Source organism: Neofelis nebulosa, chromosome 7, assembly GCF_028018385.1.
Source record: "Neofelis nebulosa isolate mNeoNeb1 chromosome 7, mNeoNeb1.pri, whole genome shotgun sequence".
Classification (NCBI taxonomy): Eukaryota; Metazoa; Chordata; class Mammalia; order Carnivora; family Felidae; genus Neofelis; species Neofelis nebulosa.
In genome coordinates, this window is record NC_080788.1 from 1,437,655 (window position 1) to 1,459,130 (window position 21,476).

The following is a 21,476-nucleotide window of genomic DNA, read 5'->3' on the forward strand; positions in this document are numbered from 1 at the left end:
TTGTCCTCAAATCCCCGTTTCTGCATGAGTCCACTTCTGTTCCGTCAGTCCACGTCTCCGTGGAGCACAGGACCACACTTTTTATTTACTATACTCTTAGATGTTTGGGAAGCTGGAAAGCTCACTCTTCTCCCTTTGATCTTTGTCAGAAATACCGTGGCTGCTCTTGCAGAATCAGTGCTCCTTGTCAACCTTGAAATCAGTGCTCCACACTAATTACAAAAATTTTGAGAGTGCCTGATACATAATAGGTAACTTATAACCTGCCTCACAGAGAAAGGAGCTGGCACCCCAAGCCGTTAGCTTCGCGGACTCCCCCTCCCTTCCGCGGTTAACCGCAGCCTCTTCCTGTCTCGTTACAATGAAGAACCTTCTCTCCCCTGTGTAAGGCTCACCCCTGCACCCCTGCTCTGGGCCCGGATCTTTTTTATTTTGATTTATGTATTTATTTTTACAGCCCCACGGGCTCAGCACACATGTGGCCACCACCTTGGACCACAGCTCCCGCGTTTTGTCACCCAGCCTCTCCCCCCCTGCCTCTCCCCATCGTGAAGCAGACGCGGGTCCCCTCCCCGGCTGGCTCTCGCCCACATCTCCTGGCTCCTCTCAGCCTTCTCTCCTTGTCCATCCTGCTCTGGCCACTCCGGAGCCACATCCAGGCCCCACGCACATGCATCTTCCTTCGTCTTGGGCCCTGCAAACCTGACCCCTTTCCCCGCATTGCCCCAGTCTCCTCCAGCCCCCGGAACCATGCCTGACCTTCAGAACCTGGCTCAGATGCCCTACCCCTGAAGTTTGGTGGGTGCCCCCGCAAGGCCCTCCATCACCCCATCTGCTGCCCCAAGTCGCCCCAGGGCACTTGCCAGGGCACTGTCCCCCACCGGCCTGGGAGCTGCCAGGAGGCAGGGGCTGTGGTCACCTGGGAAGACCGGTCCCCATCACGGTCCCGGCACACGGTCCATGCCAACTTCCTGCTGGATTCCCGTCCTCCTTCCCTGTGAAGAAGGAAGCCCTCGGGACAACAGCAAGCGAGGGAGGACCCAATCCAAACAGCCACCGTTTACCCGCCAGAAGGAGCTCGCGGATCCTCCGTTCGCCTCTCTCTCCGGTGGTGACAGCAGCAACCAGGACAGGAGGCAACATGGAGGTGAAGCACTTGACTCACGGGGGCGCCCCCAGGGTCACCCCCCCGACGGAGCTGGACAGGTCACCTGTCACCCCCATTCATCACTCTGTCCTCACCTCGCATGTGCCTTTCTCATCAGCATGGAAAGGATTTCCTCCTTTTCCAGGGCGACTGGGACTCCTATGAGCCCATGTCGGCCTTTACCAGAATCTTCCCTCTACTGGGCCAAACATCGTCGTGCCCTTCCTCTTGGGGCCCAGAGAACAGTTTTGCTGCCGGTCTCCTCGGGGCCCCATCAATCTTCTTGCCTTATCTGGCGATGCTGGGGCCTTAGTTAATTTCAGTACGACAGACTGTCCTGATCAACAACCTCCTCGAGAATGAACACTCGATTACCGAAAGAATGGAGCTTGTTTCCCATGACGACACAGGTCAGTAAGGTAGTCCAGACAATGGCAATGTGAAAATATGAGAATTAATAAATCGTCTGGGGAATAATCACATGAAGTTCTAGAATTGCAAAACTTGATTTCAATCACCCCAAAGGAGAAAAACCATCTGGAAGTGAACGTTTCGTCTCCCAAACTCCTATTTTACAATGGATTTGAATCAGAATTTCTGGGGTGGTTTGTGTGTGTGTGTGTGTGTGTGTGTGTGTGTTTTAGCTGAAGGTGCCTCTGTGGAGGGGGTGTGGGAACAGGTATCAGCTAGGGGTCCTGGAGGGCCATGTGAGGTGACATGGGAGGAGCCAGCCACACAGCCCTCGGGGAAGGGCATCGTGGGAAGTGAGAGGAACACGTCCTCGGGGCTGGCAAACAGGAAGGGGGCCATATGGGAAACAGACTAAAACAAACAGAAATGAATAGACACTTACGTTGTTCCTCAAATACACCATTTACGACCCTTCCTTTCGACACAGTTCCAATCACTTTATGGCTTGACTCTTCTCAGCACTGGCCAGCACGGCCCAGGTGGACCCAGCTAGATGCCACCTGTCACTCAAACATCCTCACTGTGGGACCCTCCGGGAGGATGGCAGGGACCCTCCCCACAACCCTCCCTGCCTGCCCCCCTCCACAACAGCGCCCGGACCCCCTCCCTTCATACATCTCATTGGCGGGCAACGAGGCGGCGGCCAAAGAGCGGCTTGCGAGGAAGACGAAGTTCTTGGCTTTGCACAAAGTCCTCAGGGTCTTTGCCCCCCGGGCTCTCTGGGTCCCAGGTGGGGGCCCTCTCTTGCTCTCACGCCAACCCCTTCCTCTAGCCAGTCGGCCCGGATGTACGTAAAGCCAACGCAACGACAAGAGACCCAAACGGCCTGCCGTCCGAGGGCCTCCCGGTCGGCCCCCAGACTCGTCGCTGGGGCCCCAGGGCCCCGTGGTGGAGCCTGACCTGTCACAGCGCGAGAAGGCCCAGCCACAGAGAAGGGAGCAGCCGCTGGGCACAAGGCTACTGCCGTGGCGAGTACTTTGGTCTCCTTGCTCCCTCGTCCTTCCTGGAGGCCTCAGCCCCGGGCTCTGACTCTCCGCCATGGCCTGGCCAGCAGGAGGCGAGGAGCCGGGTGATGGCAGGCAGGTGCTTCAGGTAGGTAACTGTGGAGGGGCCCCAGCGGGTGGCAGAGTTCCCTCCTCCCACTGCGGGGGGGGGGGGCAGAAAGAAGCCGGTCCAAGCCAGCAGCTGTTATTTACACGGCTGAGTCACGTGCGAGGGCGGGAGTGTCACAACAGTCCAGATGACTCAGGAGAGGAAAGAAATGAGGCCTTAGACAAAGCTGGGTACTATCTTTGTAAAACCCGATGCCTCTGCTAAAAATAGACCCCAGCACCCAGTGCTGGTTCCTGATGGGAGGACGACACAGATAATGAAGTTATTTCATGTCTGTCTTTCGCCCGGGCTGCCGGCCCACCTGTCTGCCACCTCGGTGAGCATCTCAATTTCCCAGCGGCTGCTTTCGGCAAAATATTCCAGAAGCTGCATGCCGCTCTAGTCCCGCCTCCCCACTACTGCTGCTGCTGTTCACCTTAGCTCTGGCGTCTGAGGGCAAGGGAGCAAAATGGAGTTTAATGCTCACCGCCAGTCGCACCCTTTCTGAACCCAAGAAACCACTTGGGCAGTTGACGGCTCGGATGGGAATGTCGAGTTTCCATGTCTAGGAGATGGGTTTGGAATGTGTCTCGCTCATGGCGAGGGACATCGTGCATGCGGAATGACTGACTTTCTGCGCCAAACCATTCGACCTGAATTTTTATGATTGTGGTCTGAGATCAACCAAACCCACAAGATGAGGGGGAAACCCCACATGACTTTAAATAAATATCAACTCTTACCTGCACGTGAAATACACTGACTAGCATCAATGAGCAAAAAAGACAAAACATGAGTTGTTTTTTTCAAATCATATGGTGAAAGTGTAGGAAGGGTGTGGAAAAAGGTGGCTGGGAGCTGCCCGTGGGGAAGACCGGAATTGATGACCAATGCCGTCGCCCATGGAGCCTCCTCACCCTCTCCACCCACCCGCGGGGCTGTCTCTCCTGCTGGCTGGTGGGACGGGGTGGGAAAGGGGAAAGCTGGCAGCTGGAAGCCCAGATTCGCACCTCTATGCATAGACGGAGGACTAAGGGAAAAAGGGGCTGCTCTTCTCCAGCTCAGATTGGGAAAAAATCTCAGGGCAGGACTGTGATTGGCCCACCTTGAACCGCTTGCCCGCCCATTGGACCAACTGTTCAAGGAGCGGGGGATGCCATTGGCTCAGCTTGGCAGTGGTGGGCGGGGCTCTGCAACCGCAGGAGGTGCAATACCCCACATGGCCGCTGGGGGGGCTTGAGAGTCAACAGCGACTGCAGCCCAGGGTGGTCCCATGTGGCCTCCATCTAGTTGTGCAGGAGAGGCTACTCAAAGGTGGGCCTCCGGGTTGAGGCCCCCGGGGAGCTTGACGGCATATACAATCGGCTTCAGTTTGGAACGGCCCCGCCCACTTCCTGGCAGGGAAAAGAAGGAGCTAGTGCTCTGGGGAGATGCACTTTTTAGGGAAGCAAAGATTCCTCTCTAGGGAAATGGTTTTACAGGCTGTAAAAATTTCACAAGGTCACACAATATTTTCTAAGAAAGGCACAATGAGAATTACATCCTTTAGCTCCATAGAGGAGGGAAAGAGGGGCTGTGCCTTGTAGACGGAGCGGAGTCAGGCTGAAATAAATACGCGGTTCCTGGGACTGGGGAGGGGTGGGCTTTAGAAGAACCACCCGCGAGCTGAAGCAGTTCTCTTCCATTTTACACCCTTTAAGTTGGGGGATGCTTTTTTATGATAATACCCAACCTCGGCGGGGTTCCAGGGAAGCAGGTACACGTGCAGGGTGCCTAGGGGACGGTGGGTCGGAAAGCGACTTGATAATACATACTTGAAGCCACTAAAGCACTTGGCTTTTCCGACCCTGCGATCTCTCTTCGTGGAATTTCTCCTTAGGAACCCAAACGAAAATAAGGCAAAATGAAGATCCTCACCAAGCTCTAACTCCTACCGGAGAATTCCAAGGGCCAGGGTCGTGTTTTATTTATCACCGTGTCCCCAGCGCAGTCTCTATCGGGCCTGACACAGAGCCGGCGCTCCGCAATCTGTTAAAATAATAAGTGAAAATGCATGCCCGCAAAAGGGTCATTTCTACACTAATCACGTAGGATCATTTCAGTGTGAGAGGACGTTGTCCTCCGAATAAGAACTATGAAAACGATACTACAGAGTGGGAGACGGCAACAGGAAAACAAGCAATTATTTGTTGCTTTCTAGACGCTGAATTCCCTACCATACAGTCCCTTAATATGTACGCACTAACATGTTTTAAAACAATTGATGTGTTTGCGAAATGTGCTTTCGTGGCAGAACGGCCAACGGCACCAAATATGTGACGGGTGACGCGTGGCCGACAGGCACGTGGGAGGCTTCAACACAATATGAGCCAAGACAAACGTTTTCTTGTTACGATATTGTGATTTATAATGAGAAAGTTGTATTTGGTCCTCATCCCTGTTCCTGGCACACAGCTCTTAAACCCGCGTCACCTCCCAACTGATCAGAGCACCAGGAACCTCTTGTTCTGATACCTGGTCTTGACCCTGGTTCCCGACACGGAGCTCCTAGATCCTTTGTTCTAACGAGGCGATGCTAGGTGGCTCCCGGGTGGGGGCTGGACGTGGAAAAGACCCAGTTGCCGTCAGAAGCCTGGAACATTCAGTTCGCCCAGCCCGTTCTCCAGAGTGAGGGTCTGGAAAAGGGTCCCTCAAATGATGATCACGTCCACATGGTGAAGCCTCCGTAAAAGTCCCAAAAGTAGAGGGCGGGTGAACATGGGCGCATGGGGGGCGCTGGCAGAGGGGTACCCCTGGGGAAGGGCGGGAGCTCGGCACCCCTCCCCGTACCTCGCCCTACGCCCCTCCCATATGAGTTCACGGCCTCCTTCATCCTGTCCTCGTATGACAAACGGGTGAGCAGCGACCGCTCTGAGCTCCGTGGGCCCCTCCAGAAAATTACGGAACTTGAGAGGGGGTCGTGGGAGCCTCCCATCCAGAGCAGGGAGGTCAGAAGCACAAGAGACAGCCTGGCCTTGTGACTGGTGTCTGAGGTGGGGACAGTCTCCGGGTGGATGGTGTCACGAGTGACTTACACTGCAGGACACCCGGCTGGGGCCGCAGAATTTCTTGGTGTGGGGAAAACCCTACCCCCCTGGGGCGCAGCGTGTCCGCAGCACTGTGCTCCGAGTCGTGCAGGAGGAATGTGGGTGTGATCGGCACACTTACCCACCAGGCGTCTGTACAAGAATGGCTGCATGACTGGTAAGGCCTGGTAGAAAAGGAGAACGTGGGGACCCTGTGTAAAAAAATTACCTGGGGCACCTGGGGGCTCAGTCGGTTCAGCGTCCGACTTCGGCTCGAGTCATAATATCACGGTTCGTGGGTTCGAGCCCCGCATAGGGCTCTGTGCTGACAGCTCGGAGCCTGGGGCCTGCTTCGGATTCTGCGTTTCCCTCTCTCTGACCCTCCCCTGCTCGCGCTCTGTCTGTCTCTCTCAAAAAATAAATAAACATCAAAAAAAATTTTTTTTAACTAGCATGAATTTCAAGATGGCAGTAGCAAAGTGTTATGTGGGGTCCTTTTGACCTTCTGAGGGTGACTTTGCCGCTGTGCAGGTCAGCTCCCCGGGGCCACCCTGGAGGTGCACACGGGCTGGGAGTGGTTCCGTGCTCCTGGGTTCTAGCGTCCAGCCCCCTCCCGCTGGCCTGCCGCCAGAACAGGGACACCTTCTCTCTGTGCCCCGTCTGGTCGCAGTCTGGCCTCCCTGCCAGCCCCGGCCCCTCCCCCCAACTCTGGGTCCAGCTCTGCAAGCCGGGAGCAGCTCCTCCGGTCCCCGTGGCTGTGCTCCTTCCAGAACCCGCCACCGCCGGGGGAATGCGCCTTCAAATTACCATCTGCAGATTCAGCCCGACGCACCCTCCCCCTACCTTCCCATTAAAATACTCATAAAAAAAGATGAAAAGGAGAAAATTCACAGCAGCGGGGACATTATGGGTAATAAGCAACCATATGCCAGAGCCCCGGGTGCGATCACGTCCCGGCGGCCGCAGGGTTGTGGTTAGAAAAGCAGCCGCGACCACAGCTGACGCCCGAACGAGGCCCGCGGCCCTGCATCCAGCTGGGGTGGCCGCATCTCAGGCTGCGGGCCCCTCAGAGACAGGCTTCTGGGGGGTCACCCGCTGCCCGGCCCCTGCCTCTCGAGCCAGCCCTGGGGAAACTGGGAAGCCTGGCTGACCCTCAGCCTCCCCTGCGTCCTGTACTCCTTGGTCACCCGGGAAGTCCTTGCCCGCTCTCCTGCCCGCCCCCGCCCTCGCCCTCCCCAGCCCTCCCCGCCCCTGCCGGGCTGCCTCTCCCTGATCCTGTGCCCATCGCTCTCCTTGTGTCCCTTGGGACTCTGCCTTGTAACCCGTCAGGGTGAGTGTGCTCCTGTCTAAGAAGCCCGACTCCCCAGGGACCCGCTCAGCTCTCTTCCCATCCCCTCACCCCTGCCCACGTCCACAGGCAGGAAGGGAGGCCAGGCCGTGCTAACACTCGGGGGTCCCGGGTGGAGTGACCAAGGAGAGGGACCGCCAGCAGACATCTGACCAGATGGCTCCCCTCCAGGCCATGGGAGCGGTGACTCCCAGGCCCGTCTCCTCTGTTTCGCTCCTCGCTCCTGCTGCACAATGGCCATCCCCACCCCTGCACGGACAAGGGACCACAGTGAGGACGAGCAACCCCAGTTCCGTGAGGTCTCCGTGTCCCCGCTGAGCTGTTGGTGGCATCTTATGACCAAGACTCACCTATAAACAGGGGAGCCCCTGGCCTGGTCCAGATGGTGCGGCTCCCTCAGAAACCAGTAATGTTGGCACAACTGTAGGATTTCAGAAGAAAAGTCTACCCAAGAAGGGAAAGTTAAAATGCCTTCGCTGTGTCTTTCAGGAGCTGCCTACACACTCATTTGTTCGAACCATGGGTTTCTCCTCGACTAGACCGATTCTCGGGACAACAGACGGGCTCACCTGATGAGCAAATGAGTCCCTTTCCAAACGGCTGCTGTCCCACCAGGGCTCCGTGGGAGAAGACCCTCCTGGTCTCAGTACTGGCCGTCCTCCTGGCTCAACTCAACTCCGGCGGCTTTTACCTTCGGGCCGCCCGCCGCCCCGCAGTGCCCCGGACTCTGCCCGCCTCTCAGATGCCCGCGTGCGGTCCTCGCAAGGTGACCGGCAGCCGGTGCGTCCGCCCCCCGCCCCCCCCAGCCCCTCGTTGCCCCTCCCTCATGTGAAGGCTGCGCCGGAGGTGTTTGGGTCGTTGGGGAGCATTTACTGTGGGGGCAAAGACTCTGGCTCCGGAGGATGGCCTGGGGCCTAAACGAAGATCGGCGCAGTTTACTCAGCGAGCACTGGCCCCGCAGAGGGACTGGGGATTGGGGAGCTGCGGGGACTCAGAACTTGACAGAGAGGGGACAGTTTTGTAAAAACTGGGATGCGTGGGTCGGCCCATCCCCAGGAGGAACCGCTAAGGGGGAGTGGGGATCAGGAGCATCAGGCCGCATCCTGACCCCCTGGGGGACACGGAGGGTGTGTTAGGCCTCTGTTCGTCCCCACATGAACTGAGGGGAGAGCCTTTACCTCTCGTGCCTTCTGATGTCCACTAAGGTCCTTGGGCTGGGGACGTGCTGGGGCGGGGGGTGGGGAGACAGCCTGAGGGCCACCCTCCATGCACCGACGCCCCCCCCTCACAACTGTAGCTCCAAAGGGCACAGGGTCACGTGATTCACGCAGACAAATGAGGGCGCCTAGCCGTGCACCCCCATCACATGATACAGAAACTGACTTGGGGTGGGGGGTCTTCCCATGGTCAAAGGGAGGGCCCGGGCCAGCACTCCACCTTCCAGGAGGTCCCTAAGGAAGGGCGGGGCTCACAGAGAATTCCCCTCCAAGTCCATGGGTCATCAGGAAGGCATCTGCTTGACCCCTTCTCTCATTACTTCTGGAATTGAAAACATTTCAGGGAGTCCCACGTGAGGAGGGCATTAAGACAGGAGTGCCACGTGCCTAGACCGCGAACAGAGGGCCCAGTACCCGCACACGTATTCTGCGTGACCTTGAAGACACGGAAACCCAGCCAGAGGCTCCCAGGGCCCTGAGTGGGGGGCCGGGGGCTAGCGGGAGGATCACGGGAGTTTTCTGCCTTGGAGTCCGTGGCTGGGGTGGGGGCTCCCCTGAAAGGGCTGTGGTGTCCCCTTAAGGGGCCCTTGGTCACAGGGTCCCATGTGGACCCAAGTCCCAGCAGTGCTCACGGGAGCACCTGTGACCCCCCAGCGCACACCTGCTTTAGAAGATGCCTTAAGTCTGTTGAACGCATTTACTTTGTCCCCAGGGAAGGGACATGGGACACGCGAACTGAGATTCTACGGCGAACGTGCCTCCAGGGTCTCCGTCTTCCTTGTCACTGCAACAAGGGACGAGTATTTGAAGTCTTGCCTAAGAAGGTCTCTCATCGTCCCCAAATGTCCCCTCATAACAGAGATTAAGCTGCCCTTCACGCTTTGAGTGACTTCTCAAAAATAAAGTCAGTTTTGTCCCCGAGCCTTAAAACTGCCTCTGGTGACGGAAGAGTGGGTGTGATGTGCCGCAGCGACCCGTCATTTCTGCCGCAGGACGGCCGTGTCAGAGGGAAGTAGTCACAGCGGCACCAGCGTCCGGAGTTGGGATTTGGGCTGTGGGTCTGGCCAGCTGCTTCTGTCCGTCCGTCCAGGAGACTCACAGGCCAGGGTCCGGGACTGCTTAAATACGAAGCGGTCCGAGCTCTCACAAAAGGCTGAAGACGGGGCAGGTGACCGCTGGACGCGGCTTTGCCATGGTCTTGAGTGGGACATTAAGGGGCAGGAGAAACATCTGGAAACTCTGTCTTTGGTGTCTTAAAATTTTCCTGCCTTTGCAGCAGAGAAGTCAAGACAAAGTCTCCCCGAAAGGCGGGCATCTTCTCTGAAAGTGGGAGGTTTTGAAACAGGTGCACACAGCTGGCCGGGCCGAGGGAAGGTCCGCCTGACCGGGCACCGGCCAGCCTGAGCCAGGACACGGGCAGCAAACTCCTGCTCTGGCCACGGATGATGCACCGTGGCCGGAAAAGCCCGCCAGGGCTCTGGGGTCCACAGAGAAAGAGGGAGGGGAGCCGCCCTCTGTGAACCAGGCTCTGGCTCAGTCAACCTGAACTCCCAGGAGGGGCTGCGTCTTCTGAAAGGATTAGGACATCGGCCAGAGGGTGGGCTGGAGGACCAGAGACAGAAATTAAGGGCACTCTGGAAATTTGGAAATTAATAAAAGTCAACTTACTCGTGTCCAGGTCTCAGTCGGCTGAAATATTTTCCCTCTCACATGAAATTCTCTTCAGCCTCCTTGCAAACCTCGTCCCGAGTCCGGCCCTCCGGGGCCCCCTCCCCCCTCAGCTTCTGTCCTCACTTCTGCCCTGAAGTCTGGACCCACCAGGCACCGCACACCCCGCTTTCCTCGGCCCTTTGTCTTTGTCGCACCTGCTGAGGACCCGAGCCTCCATCCACTCACCGGCCTGCTTCCTGCAACCCAGCACCCCGGCCTCTGAGCGCTTTGGAGCGAGCCGCATCGCATAACCAGGCGGTCGTGTATCATTATTGCCGGCGTGTGACCTCTGAGCGCCACGAGGCCCACGGCATCGCCTGGAGATACTTTATTTCTCAGACCAGCTTTTGTTTCCATCTTGTCTCAGTTAAGTCCCCCTGACACCCCCAGATGCGCTGCCCCACCCGCCTCCGGGACCCACGTGCCCGAGTTCGGACGTGCTGCCCGCCGGGACAGCCGCGGCCGTCACACTGGACCCCGCGGCACCCAGGATCGTGGAGCACGGCTGAGTCGTCGGGGTTCTGGTGTTTGCTGGGTCCTTCCGCTGCTCACGTGGGTCTTACTGGAGAGGAAGCCTGTGCGCATTGTCACTTCTCCAGTTCTCCTTCCACAAAATAAAACAAGAAAACAAAACAAAACAAACAAAACACTTCAAAGGGAATGAAAACAGTGGAGGCAGTGCCCAGGCAGAGAAATCCAGGTTCGCACAAAAAGGAAAGTCAGCTGGCTCAAGCTTTGCCTTCACGGCACTAAATCCCGGAAGATGATGATGTGTTTGCAGAGCGTTTGGTGGGGAAGAAATCTAAATACACTAACGATGCTGACGTGAGAAGGCGGAGAACGACGTCACAGATAACGCACACCCCCCAACTCGGACGCGGTTCTCGAACGTTCCCCTGTGGACAGAGGGACACGTTGAGCGCACACAAGGGCGGGGAAGCTCGGGGCTGAGAGAGCCTGGGAGGGAGCGTGGGTTTCTGCACGGCGATAAAGTGAGTGACATCTACGGTTTGCTAAATACGCTGCAGGAAGAGACGCGGAGGGAATTTGGCAAAAGCCGAGGGTCCCTTGTAAGGAATCAAAGAGGAACAGCTGTGCGGACGGCAAAGCCCATCTGCCTCCAGGTCCGCGTAGACGCCGTGGGGTGAGCGCCCGGCTCGTCACAACCGCCGATTCCCCGTGGCCGCCCGCTGTCACCAAAAGACCCCCGTCAGCCGCGTCTGTGTCGTGTGCTGTGCTTCCCTGGCCACCAGGTGGGCTTCTGGCTCGAGCTGGGCCATTAGATCGTCCCCACCAGAAACCCAGCCCTCTGACTGAGACACGGCGCCCGGGTGCCACTGGACAGCTAGGTGGGACGCCCGCCGTGGGAAGGCCCACGAAGGCCTCCAGCCAAGAGCGCCGGGCCGGCCTGGTCCCCGAGCACCTCAAGGCCTGGCTGTTCAGTCGTGGCGTGGACCTCGCGACTTCCCCAGCTGCCGAGCAGGAAACGTCCTCGCTAAGCTGGGCCAGCCGGAGTCCCTCTGCCACCACGGGCCAAATGAAACATGATGAACGTGGAAGTTGCTGCCAGGAGTGGAGACTCTGAGCCGGCAGGGAGGCGGGCAGAAGGAGGGTGGCAAGGAGCTTCCTATCCTGTCCGGAAAGACGCGCTCCTCGCCACCCAAAAGTGACGCTCGGGGAAGCCTCCCTTGTCTGCCCCCGGGGCTCCACTCGCTAGTGTTACCGGAGGATTCCAGCACATTCCAGTTACTTCCCGCAGCAGCCTCCATGGTTCCAGAGAGAGACCAGCTCCCATCTGTCTTGAACGTGGACAGAGCGGAGCTGAGAATGGGGTTAGGGTTAGTCACGCATGGATGTCGCTGGAAATCCAGGCAGCTGGAAGCCAGTTCCATGCCCGGGCCCGACTCCAGCCACCACGTCTGCCCCTGTGTCCGTGTGGCACGGAAGCTAGTGTCCCGGCCACGACCCCGAGGAGAAGCCAGAGCAGCCCAGGACCCTAGAACTCCCCTCAGCCCCCTCTGTTCCTCCAAAGCACCCTTGAAAGAGAGAGAGTGGAAGGAGTGCTCCCCAGACTGTACACCCACACGTGTGCCCACCCCACACATACACCCAGACCCACACACAGGCGTGCACACACAAGTGCCCACGCAGGCATGCACACTCACGCACACTCGTGCAACACACACACGCACACCTACACAAAGGCGCGCACACTCATGCAGGCACACAAGCGCCCACACACTCGTGCACGCCCATACACGTGCACACACAAGTGCCCACACAGGCATGCACGCTCACACACTCGTGCAACGCACACACCTACACACGCACGCACACCTACACATGGGTGTGCACACTCATGCAGGCACACAAGTGCCCACATGCTCATGCACGCCCACACATGTGCACACTCAAGTGCCCATGCAGGCATGCATGCTCACGCACACACTCATGCAATGCACGCGTGCACGCCCACACATGCACGCACACCTACACACAGGCGTGCACACTCATGCAGGCACACAAGTGCCCACACACTCATGCACGCCCACACAGGCGTGCACACACAAGTGCCCACGCAGGAATGCACACTCACACACACACTCGTGCAACACACGCACACGCGTGCACACCCGCGGGAGCAGTCGGAGGGCGGGATGTAGTGAACATCCGCTGCTCAGTTTGCAACCTGGTCCCGCCTCTCCGGGAATAGGCCTCTGAGTGGGGGTGGGGATCCCGCTCTCCCTCGTCCACGCAGTCACAGAGAGGGAGCTGTGCTTGTCCCACGCAGCCCCATCTCTCGGCCACCTAACTGGAGCTGTGCTGGGTTCCAGCTGAGTCGAGTCCTTTCTCCCAAATTTTGAATTTGAATTTAAGAAAGTGGCCGCCAGCCCGGCTGCCCTGTGCACGTGGGCGACACCTCCGGGATCCTGTGCGGACACTATAGCAAACAGGACTGGGCCGGGGGCCGGGGCCACGTCGAGGACAGGGCCGGGCAGAGCACAGGAGTGAGAGCCACCCCAGAAGCTGCCCTGCGGCCTTGCCCGGGACTTAGGATTTCCTCTGCCGGCCGAGTCCCCGCGTCCTCGGTACAGCCACCTCCGTGGTCACCCTCGGGCTTAAGCTGGCTCAAGGCTTCTATTTCTAGCAACCAAGAAAACCCTCATCTCCATCCCTCGACATAAAATTTACATTTTCTACCTACACCTCTTTTATCCACCTCTTTCTCCAGCCCCACCGTGGTCAGAACAAGCCGCCACCGTGTGGCAGTTAATCGTTTCACACACGTGCCACCCGCCGCCAGCCGGCTCGGGGTCCCACGTGTGGCCGGGCCCCCAGACCTCACCACAGAGCCCAGCCACGAGGTGGGCCGTGAGCAGACGGGGCGGCTCCCCCTGCCTGGGCGGCCGCTCCAACTCAACACGAGCTTCCCGCCCTCCAGCCCCACCGCGACCTGGTGACCCGGAGTCCAACATGGCCGGGAGCCTGGGGCAACAGTGAGCCGGGCTGGGCCGGTGCCGTGTGGCAAGTGTAAGCCCTGATTGACCAGCGGACCTGCCCCGTCATCGGGCCCGGGGCACCACTGGCCTCTCCTCTGGGAGCCCAGGCTGCTTAGGATGGAAGAGGAAGCCAGGCAGTAGTAGAATGGCCGGCTAACGCAGTCCTGAAGGTTCTACCAGGAAGGCCAGGCGTGGGGCCCAGAGGACCAGGCGTGGGGCCCAGAGGACCAGGCGTGCGGCCCAGACGACCAGGCGTGGGGCCCAGACGACCAGGCGTGGGGCCCAGAGGACCAGGCGTGGGGCCCAGACGACCAGGCGTGGGGCCCAGAGGCCACCTGATTGTGGATGTGGAGAGGGCGGCTCAACCCCAGGGCCCTCCCGGCATGGCAGGATCCCTCGTGTCCCTCCGTGAGTCCTCGGGCTGGTTCTGGAGCCGTTGTGCCTGCAGGTGGGGGTCTCCCGGGCCACAGCGGGGACACACTGGGCAGGAGGAGGCCGGGAACTGGAGGGCACAGTGCGGGGGGTTCTGGGGAATCGTGAGGACACGTGGAGCAGGGCTGACCGACGGCCCCGGCACCCGCCTCACGTGGCTGACGGAGCGCCTGAAGCTGGCACGTGGGACGTGCCGTCGGCGTGACTGGCACCCGGGGGCTCGGCAGGGGGCCGCAGGGTAAAAGGTCTTGGTAGTGACGCTGCGATCGACCACCTGTTGAAACGGCCGTGTGTTCCGTGTAGCTTTTGTGGGGGCTTGGACCATGGCCTGTGGCTCAGCACCATTTCCGTGGGAGAGTCCTGCAGACTTTCTCTGACCGGCGACAGGAACCAGGCACGAGGGAGGATGACGGAGAGGAAGAGGGTGAAGGAAGAGACGCTGCTGTCTCACACGAGGAACCTCCCTCCTTCACGGACACCACGCGAGGGCGCGGAGAAAGAACCCTCATACACGTACTTCCTCACCATTGGCAGCAGCCCCATGAGGTTTCTGTCCCACTGCCCCCACGCTGCTGGCGAGGAAGAGGAAACTCAGAAAAGCGTGGGCGACCGGCCCAAGCTGGACGGTCAGCGGCAAGCGGAGCTGGGGTGGGCGCCCCACGGTCTTACCCGCCGCCCTCTCGCCCTGCACCCTGCAGCCTCTGTCCCACGCCAGAACGAGCCGGAAGCTTCACGGATGTTCTCGCCGGCCTCTCGGGGTCTCCGGCAAAGGCTGCACGTGTACTTTTAGTCGGGCAGAAAGCTCACCGTTTGTTCCTTGAACAAAATTCAGAGGGCTCCTGGTGGGTCCGGACATCAGACCCACTCGTGGGCTCACCGGGACCATCGCCACCTGCCATGCCTCAGTGGTAGACTCGGGAGAAGCCGGATCCCCTGAAGCCCTGACTCAAGAACTCAGCTGAAAACAAGGCTGCAAATTCGTCCTGACATATGAGCTCATCAAGAATCTGCGACAAAATTTCCAAGCTGTCCAAACAGTTTAATATGCATTCGCTGAGAGCGGGGGCGGGGAGGGGGGGGATGAAGAATTCCAATTCTCCGCCAGACAGCGGTGACGGGCAGAGAAAATGAGCGGCCCACTATGCATCTAATCTTCTGATGCTAATTGTCCCCGGAGCAGCACAGGACACAGCCACCATCCCTGCCCCCCGGCCCTGAGTGCAGCCGCCTTTCTCCTGGCTTCCTGTAGCCAGGGACCCACGACCTGTGCTCACCTGACACGGCAGGGGTCAGTCCTGGGCCAAGGTCAAGGGCTTTCTGGCCTTTCCTGGCACCAGACAGCGCTGTCGGGTCCCTTCAGGCCGGTGAGGGCAGCAGGACTTCCTGGAATCTGGGGCTCCCCCGGGGAAAGGGGCCGAGCGGCTCACACGTCCCAGCTGTGGGGTGTTCGCTTCTCCGGCTCACAGAACAAAGTACCACAAGCTAGGTGGCTTCCACAACAGAAATGTCACCGTTTCAGAGGCTGGAGGTCCGACACCAGCCTCTCTGCAGGGAGGGAGCCTTCTGAGGGCTGGGAGGGTCTGTTCCTGCCCGTCTCCTGCCTTCTGCTGCTTTGCTGGCAGTCCGTGGTGCTCCGTGGCCGGCAGGTGCATCCGTCCCGCCTCTGCCCACATGTGCACAGGGCGCCTCGCGGCTTGTGTCCAACTTCCTCCTCTCTACAGGAACACCAGCCACACTTGATTAAGGCCACCCCAGTGACCCCATCTTTACTTAATCATCTGCAGCGACCCTATTTCCAAATAAGGTCACAGTCACCGGTCCCAGGGCTAGGGCTTCGGCATCATTCGGGAGGTAGAATTCAGTTCACGGCATCTGGGGCGGCTGACACTCCCCGGGAGAACAAGTCTGTCCCTGAGCAACAGTCCGGTCGGGGGGCAGACGTCATCTGTTAGCCCGACGAGTCCCTGCCACAGGCCCGGTTTCCCCTGGTTTTCCACTGTGAGGGCCGGGGCGGCCCCCTCCTCCTCACGTCCGTGGGGCCGCGGCTGTCTTGCTCCGTCCTGGCTCGGGCACCCGGCTCTCTGGCTTACTCTTGTTCTGCACCCGTGACAGGTCACATGGCATCCTGGCACGCAGTCGAGTCTGGGCTCTGCCGTCTACCACCCGGGTGACCCCAGGCAGTTCTTTGACCTCGTTCAGCCTCACTTTTCCCATCTGTAAACGGGGCCGTGGATTTTCGATCCCTCCGCACGCTGTGCAGAGCAGTCCAGGACGTGGTGGCTCGGGCGAGGCACCGAGCCGTGTCTCGTGCAGCGCCGGTGCGTAACAAGCAGTGGTTTGTCACCGAGGCCCCTGCCGGGCCGAGCCTGACTTGGGGGGACCAGCTTCCCCCCCGGTGCTGTCCTGAGGGCCGGCGTTGCCGGGAGCCCTCTCCTCCAACTGGCCCTCGCCCCGCACGTGAAGACCACCCTCTCTGTCCCTGCAGACGAGGGGCTGGGCTTTGGTGGCCTGGGCTGGGGCAGGTGGGCAGAGGGGGGGAGCTCATATTAATGAAGGCGGCTTGAACACGAACGAAGGATGCCGTCCAGGCGGATGTACCAGGAAAACAAAGTACCACTTAGCCAATCTCCCAGGGCCCAATTGGACCACGGCTTCAGCAAGCTTGATTTCGAGACGTGAGCGGTCTCTCCTCTGCCTTAGGGAGAGGGGGGAGGGGGCCACAGAGACGGAGGAGGCGGCAACACCTGTGTTTCCTCTGGTGACGCTGCTGCAGAGACTGGCCCTCGAGCTGGCCTCTGACCGCTGTCACACGGGGCCACCGCGGCCACCTCCTCGCTGCTCCCATGCGCCTGTGTGTCCCCTGGAGGTCCGTGCCACGCACACCTGACCACCCATGTGCCAGATCCTCATGCACGGGACAGTCCAGGTGGCAGAGGCTTTGCCCCTCTCCCCCAGCGTCCCAGGTACACAGTCGGTGCTCAGAGAAGCCTGCTGAAGGATTGCATCAGCCCCCGGGGTGGGGACACGGGAGCCCATCGCGCTCCCACGGGGGAGGATGGCCGGCAGCCACGATTCTGTCCCCACGCATCCCCGAGGCCAGCCTGCCCTTTGTCAACAGCTGGGGTTCGGAGGAAGCCTGGCACCCTCGGATGCTCCCCCGGCCCCTGCTGACGTCATGCCTTGTGTGGATGGCCCGGGCGGCGCGGGGGAGGGGCCCAGCTATTGCTCTGCTGAGCACCCATCCCACTAGCGGGCGCCCTTCTGGCACAGCGAGAAAGGCCGCTGACTCAGCACCCCAAATTATCACTTTGGAAAAATACCAACATGGCGGCTGGGGTCTGCGGTCGAGGCCCATGAGTGAGGAGCTACAGGGAGTCTAGACTCCTCCTGAATCTGTCCACAAGTCAGTAAAGTGTGAGTGTGAGTGTGAGTGTGAGTGTGAGTGTGAGTGTGTGTGTGAGCGTGCGAGTGAAGGATGGGGTGTGTGTGTCAGAGTTTTGTTTCCTTTGGTTTTTTCCCAACATTCGAAGGAGGAGGAGACCTGTATCAGGGCACAAGGGGATGAATTTGATGCAGGGAATTGGTTACATGGGAGACTACAGGACAGAGGGAATAATAAAGAAAAGAATGGGAATTAATGAAATAGAGGACCGGTCTATAATGCAGACGACCAGGCCGAATAATGGTTCTTTGAACAGACTAATATAGGGGTGCCTGGGGGGCTCAGTCGGTTGGGCATCCGACTTCGGCTCAGGTCATGATCTCACGGCTTGTGGGTTCGAGCCCGCGTCAGGCTCTGTGCTGACAGCTCAGAGCCTGGAGCTGTCTGCCTCTCCCCTCCTCCCGCTTTGTCTCTCTCTCTCTCTGTCTCTCAAAAATAAATAAACGTTAAAAAAATAAAAAAGAAAAGACTAATAGAATTGACACCCCTTTATGAGGCTTTAACATGTGTCCACAAGTTCTTTGAAAATCGTCTCAAAGGTGGAGCCTGAATAAGCTTTCAGTGTGGGCTACACGGGAGATTCTGACTTTCTTCTTTGTTTAGTATATATTTTTCTTTTACAAAGTTAATGCATATTTTTCAATGAATATTTATTTTTGACAGAGAGAGACAGAGCACGAGTGGTGGGGGAGGGGCAGAGAGAGGGAGACACAGAATCCGAAGAAGGCTCCAGGCTCCGAGGTGTCAGCCCAGAGCCCGACATGGGGCTCGAAGCCACAGACTATGAGATCATGACCTGAGCCGAAGTCGGACGCTTAACCGACTCTGCCATCCAGGCGCCCCAATGTTTATTTATTCTCGAGAGAGAGACAGACAGAACATGAGCAGGGAAGGGGCAGAGTGAGAGGGAGACACAGAATCCCAAGCAGGCTCCAGGCTCTGAGCTGTCAGCACAGAGCCCAACACTGGGCTTGATCCCACGAACCGTGCAATCATGACCTGCCCTGAAATTGAGAGATGCTTAACGGCCTGAACCCCCAGGCCCCCAGGAGACACCTTAAATGGTTGTGATTGGGACGGTGTTGCTCGCATCTGGTGGGTAGAGGCCGGGATGTGCTAACACCCTATAGTGTGCAGTCCTGTACGTTACTCGGTCCCAAATGTCAATTGTTACCGAAGATACGAAGCCGGCTCTATGGCAGGGACCCAGCTCTATGGCAGCCCCTAACGTTTGCAGGGTCCAGAACAAGCGTGCAAATGAAGGTCCGGCTCCTCCCGTACTAAGATAGGCCTTGCACACGCACGTATGGACACCCCCGGCTGCAGATGGAACCCTGTCCACACCCCCAAAACCTAGAGGTGTGCACATCAGGGGCGGAAAAGAACTGGGTCCGGGGAAGAGCTGGTTGCAGATTTGGGGCCACTGGGCAGGAATTCTGGGCCCCGAACGCTAGCCACGATCTAGGACAGTTTCACTGCCCCTCGGAACCAGTGCGGCCGGAGGAGAGCCTGACCAAGGCCCTGCAAGGTGGGGGGCTGGGCTCTGGCCTGGGTGTGCGTGCAGCCGCGGGGTCTCTGCAGCCGCGGGGTCTCTGCTGTCGCTCTGCCGGGAGCGGCTCCGCGAGAGGGCAGGACAGGGCCGGGCCAGGAAGTAGACCCAGCGTCAGAAGGGCTCGGATGTATTTGGCCCTGGCCTCTCTGTCGGCTGCTCACACCCCGGGGTTGGGGGGAACGCATGGGCCTGAGGGGCAGGAGACCCCAGCGACGTCAGGAGAGCAGAACGGGAAGATATGGTACCAGCAGCCGAGGAAGATTCTAGCCGTCTGCCAGCCTCTGAGCTTTGATTCCTGCGACTCTGAGATGGAGACGCCCCACCCCCCACTTCTGCCTCCTTCCCCTGACCTGACTTCCCTGCTACGCTGTGGAAAACGGCCCGGTCAGAACAGTGGATCCAGACACAGAAACTGGAGAGTGGAGTTAATGCCTCTGCCCTCCCGGTACCCACATGCTGTGCATCCTGACCTCCCGGGTGTCCCCGTGCCGTCCCCCTCCGCACCCCCCCCCCCCCGCCCCCGCCCCAGTCCTGGTCCCAGCACAGTTCATCCCCCTCAGGTGAACGGGGCCCCGATGCCGGTCTCCTCCACCGCATGCTCCACTCGGGCTGCCGGGGAACCTTCTGGTAACACACCTCCGGACACATCACCCCAGAGTTCAGAATCCTTCTGTGACTCCATCCTGCCCACAGGTCATGGCCCCAAGTCCCCAGCACGTCAGTGTCCCCTGACTGCCTGCTTTCTGCTCTGTCTTCAGACTCTGGTCTTCATGCCTGGACCCACTGGCCGGAGGGAACCTTCCAGATTTATCTCCCAGAGCTCAAAGCCCCACAGGCCAGAGGGAACCTTCCAGATTTATCTCCCAGAACTCAAAGCCCCACAGGCCGGAGGGAACCTTCCAGATTTATCTCCCAGAACTCAAAGCCCCACAGGCCGGAGGGAACCTTCCAGATTTATCTCCCAGAACTCAAAGCCCCACAGGCCGGAGGGAACCTTCCAGATTTTTCTCCCAGAACTCAAAGCCCCACAGGCCGGAGGGAACCTTCCAGATTTATCTCCCAGAACTCAAAGCCCCACAGACCGGAGGGAACCTTCCAGATTTTTCTCCCAGAACTCAAAGCCCCACAGGCCGGAGGGAAACTTCCAGATTTTTCTCCCAGAACTCAAAGCCCTGTTACATCTGCAGTTACCCCACTGTGTCACTGGGGCCCAAAGCCTTTAGGGCCCCAGACCAGACCTCGCACACATTTCCAGCACAGTGACTACCGCAGGGGAACGGCTAACAAAGGCGTCACCACCACGTCTCAGAGAAGCTTAGGAAGCGCCATCAGGGCCACGGGCCGCAGGGGTTTGTGGGAGACACGGAAATGGGTTACCAACCGCTTCCAGGGGCCCCGCCCAACTACAGGAGGGCGGCCAGGGGCCCGCAGGCACCGTGCCCGAGACCCCCTCCCTGTGCACGTTCTGTCTGGACACTGCGGTGGTGGGACAAAGGCCAGGACACCGAGAGTTGCAAGAGAATTGGGCTCTGGCGGCCACTTCCTGCCCCAGAGCACCCCGCGAGCCTGGCAAAAACTTGGTCCAGCCCACACTGCACGTTTGCTTCACCTTCTGCCCAATTTGATTGGAAGATCCAGCAGACAGACTGTTTACCAAACCCGTCAGACAGGCGCCCCGCTGCACCGCCCCACGGGGGTCTCCCCTGCCACCCAGGCTGATGGCGGAGAGGCTGTTACACAACGTGGCTCGTGGGGTGACCGGACCCCGGAGCGACACAGGCGTAGGCAGTTAACTGCCAAGAACCAAGGACTTGCAGTTACTGTAACGACCAGCAAGGATGGAACAGAAGTGAGGGACTGTGGCCAGGGAGTTCCTCAGAGCCGAACAGATGGGCCGTGGACGAGGACACTGGCCGGCAGGCAGGAGCAGCAGAAGTCAGATGACCAACAGGCTTATGGAAGTTGCCCCAATCCGATGTCACCAACCCTTGTCTTGTCTCCGTGCCGGAGTTGAATTTCAGATGGAGAGTCACTGATGGAACGGGTGGCTGGGTCTCCAGGAGGAAGGAGACGTCTCTCCAGACGGAAGGACCGTCTCGTCTTTCTGGCCAACACATACACCAAGTAATCATCCAGCCCTCTCACAAGAGGACCGTCAGCCACTCAGGAGGGCCACCGGACAGCCAGGCAAGGAGAATGACCACATACTTCCAGAACTGTTTGTCACAGCTAACAGTGACCCCCACCCCGAGATCCAAATGCCATCGCGGCCCTGCTGTTGGGGTGCAGAGATGTGAGGGCCGTGTGGGGGATAGGTCCCTGCCCAGGACCAACTTCCTGAGGGCCCTCTGCAGCCACGGACCCGCACAGCGATCCCTTTCCCCAACTTCATGGACACACTTGGCAGGGCAGGTGACCGGCACGTTGGGTCCTTGGCCCGTGGGGCACTGGCCGTCGCGTGGACAGGCCAGATGGAGGCCTCCGAGATTACTCCCCCTGG

General features: G+C 59.2%; 1 long non-coding RNA gene across 1 annotated transcript in view; it reads right to left on the reverse strand.

Annotated features, from left to right (window-relative positions):
• LOC131515905 (uncharacterized) overlaps positions 1-21,476 on the reverse strand; it is a 141,258-nt gene that overhangs the window by 2,982 nt on the left and 116,800 nt on the right. Inside the window, exon 4 of the long non-coding RNA XR_009263735.1 lies at positions 4,628-4,738. This is a non-coding gene — a long non-coding RNA (uncharacterized LOC131515905). The remainder of the gene's footprint in view (positions 1-4,627; positions 4,739-21,476) is intronic.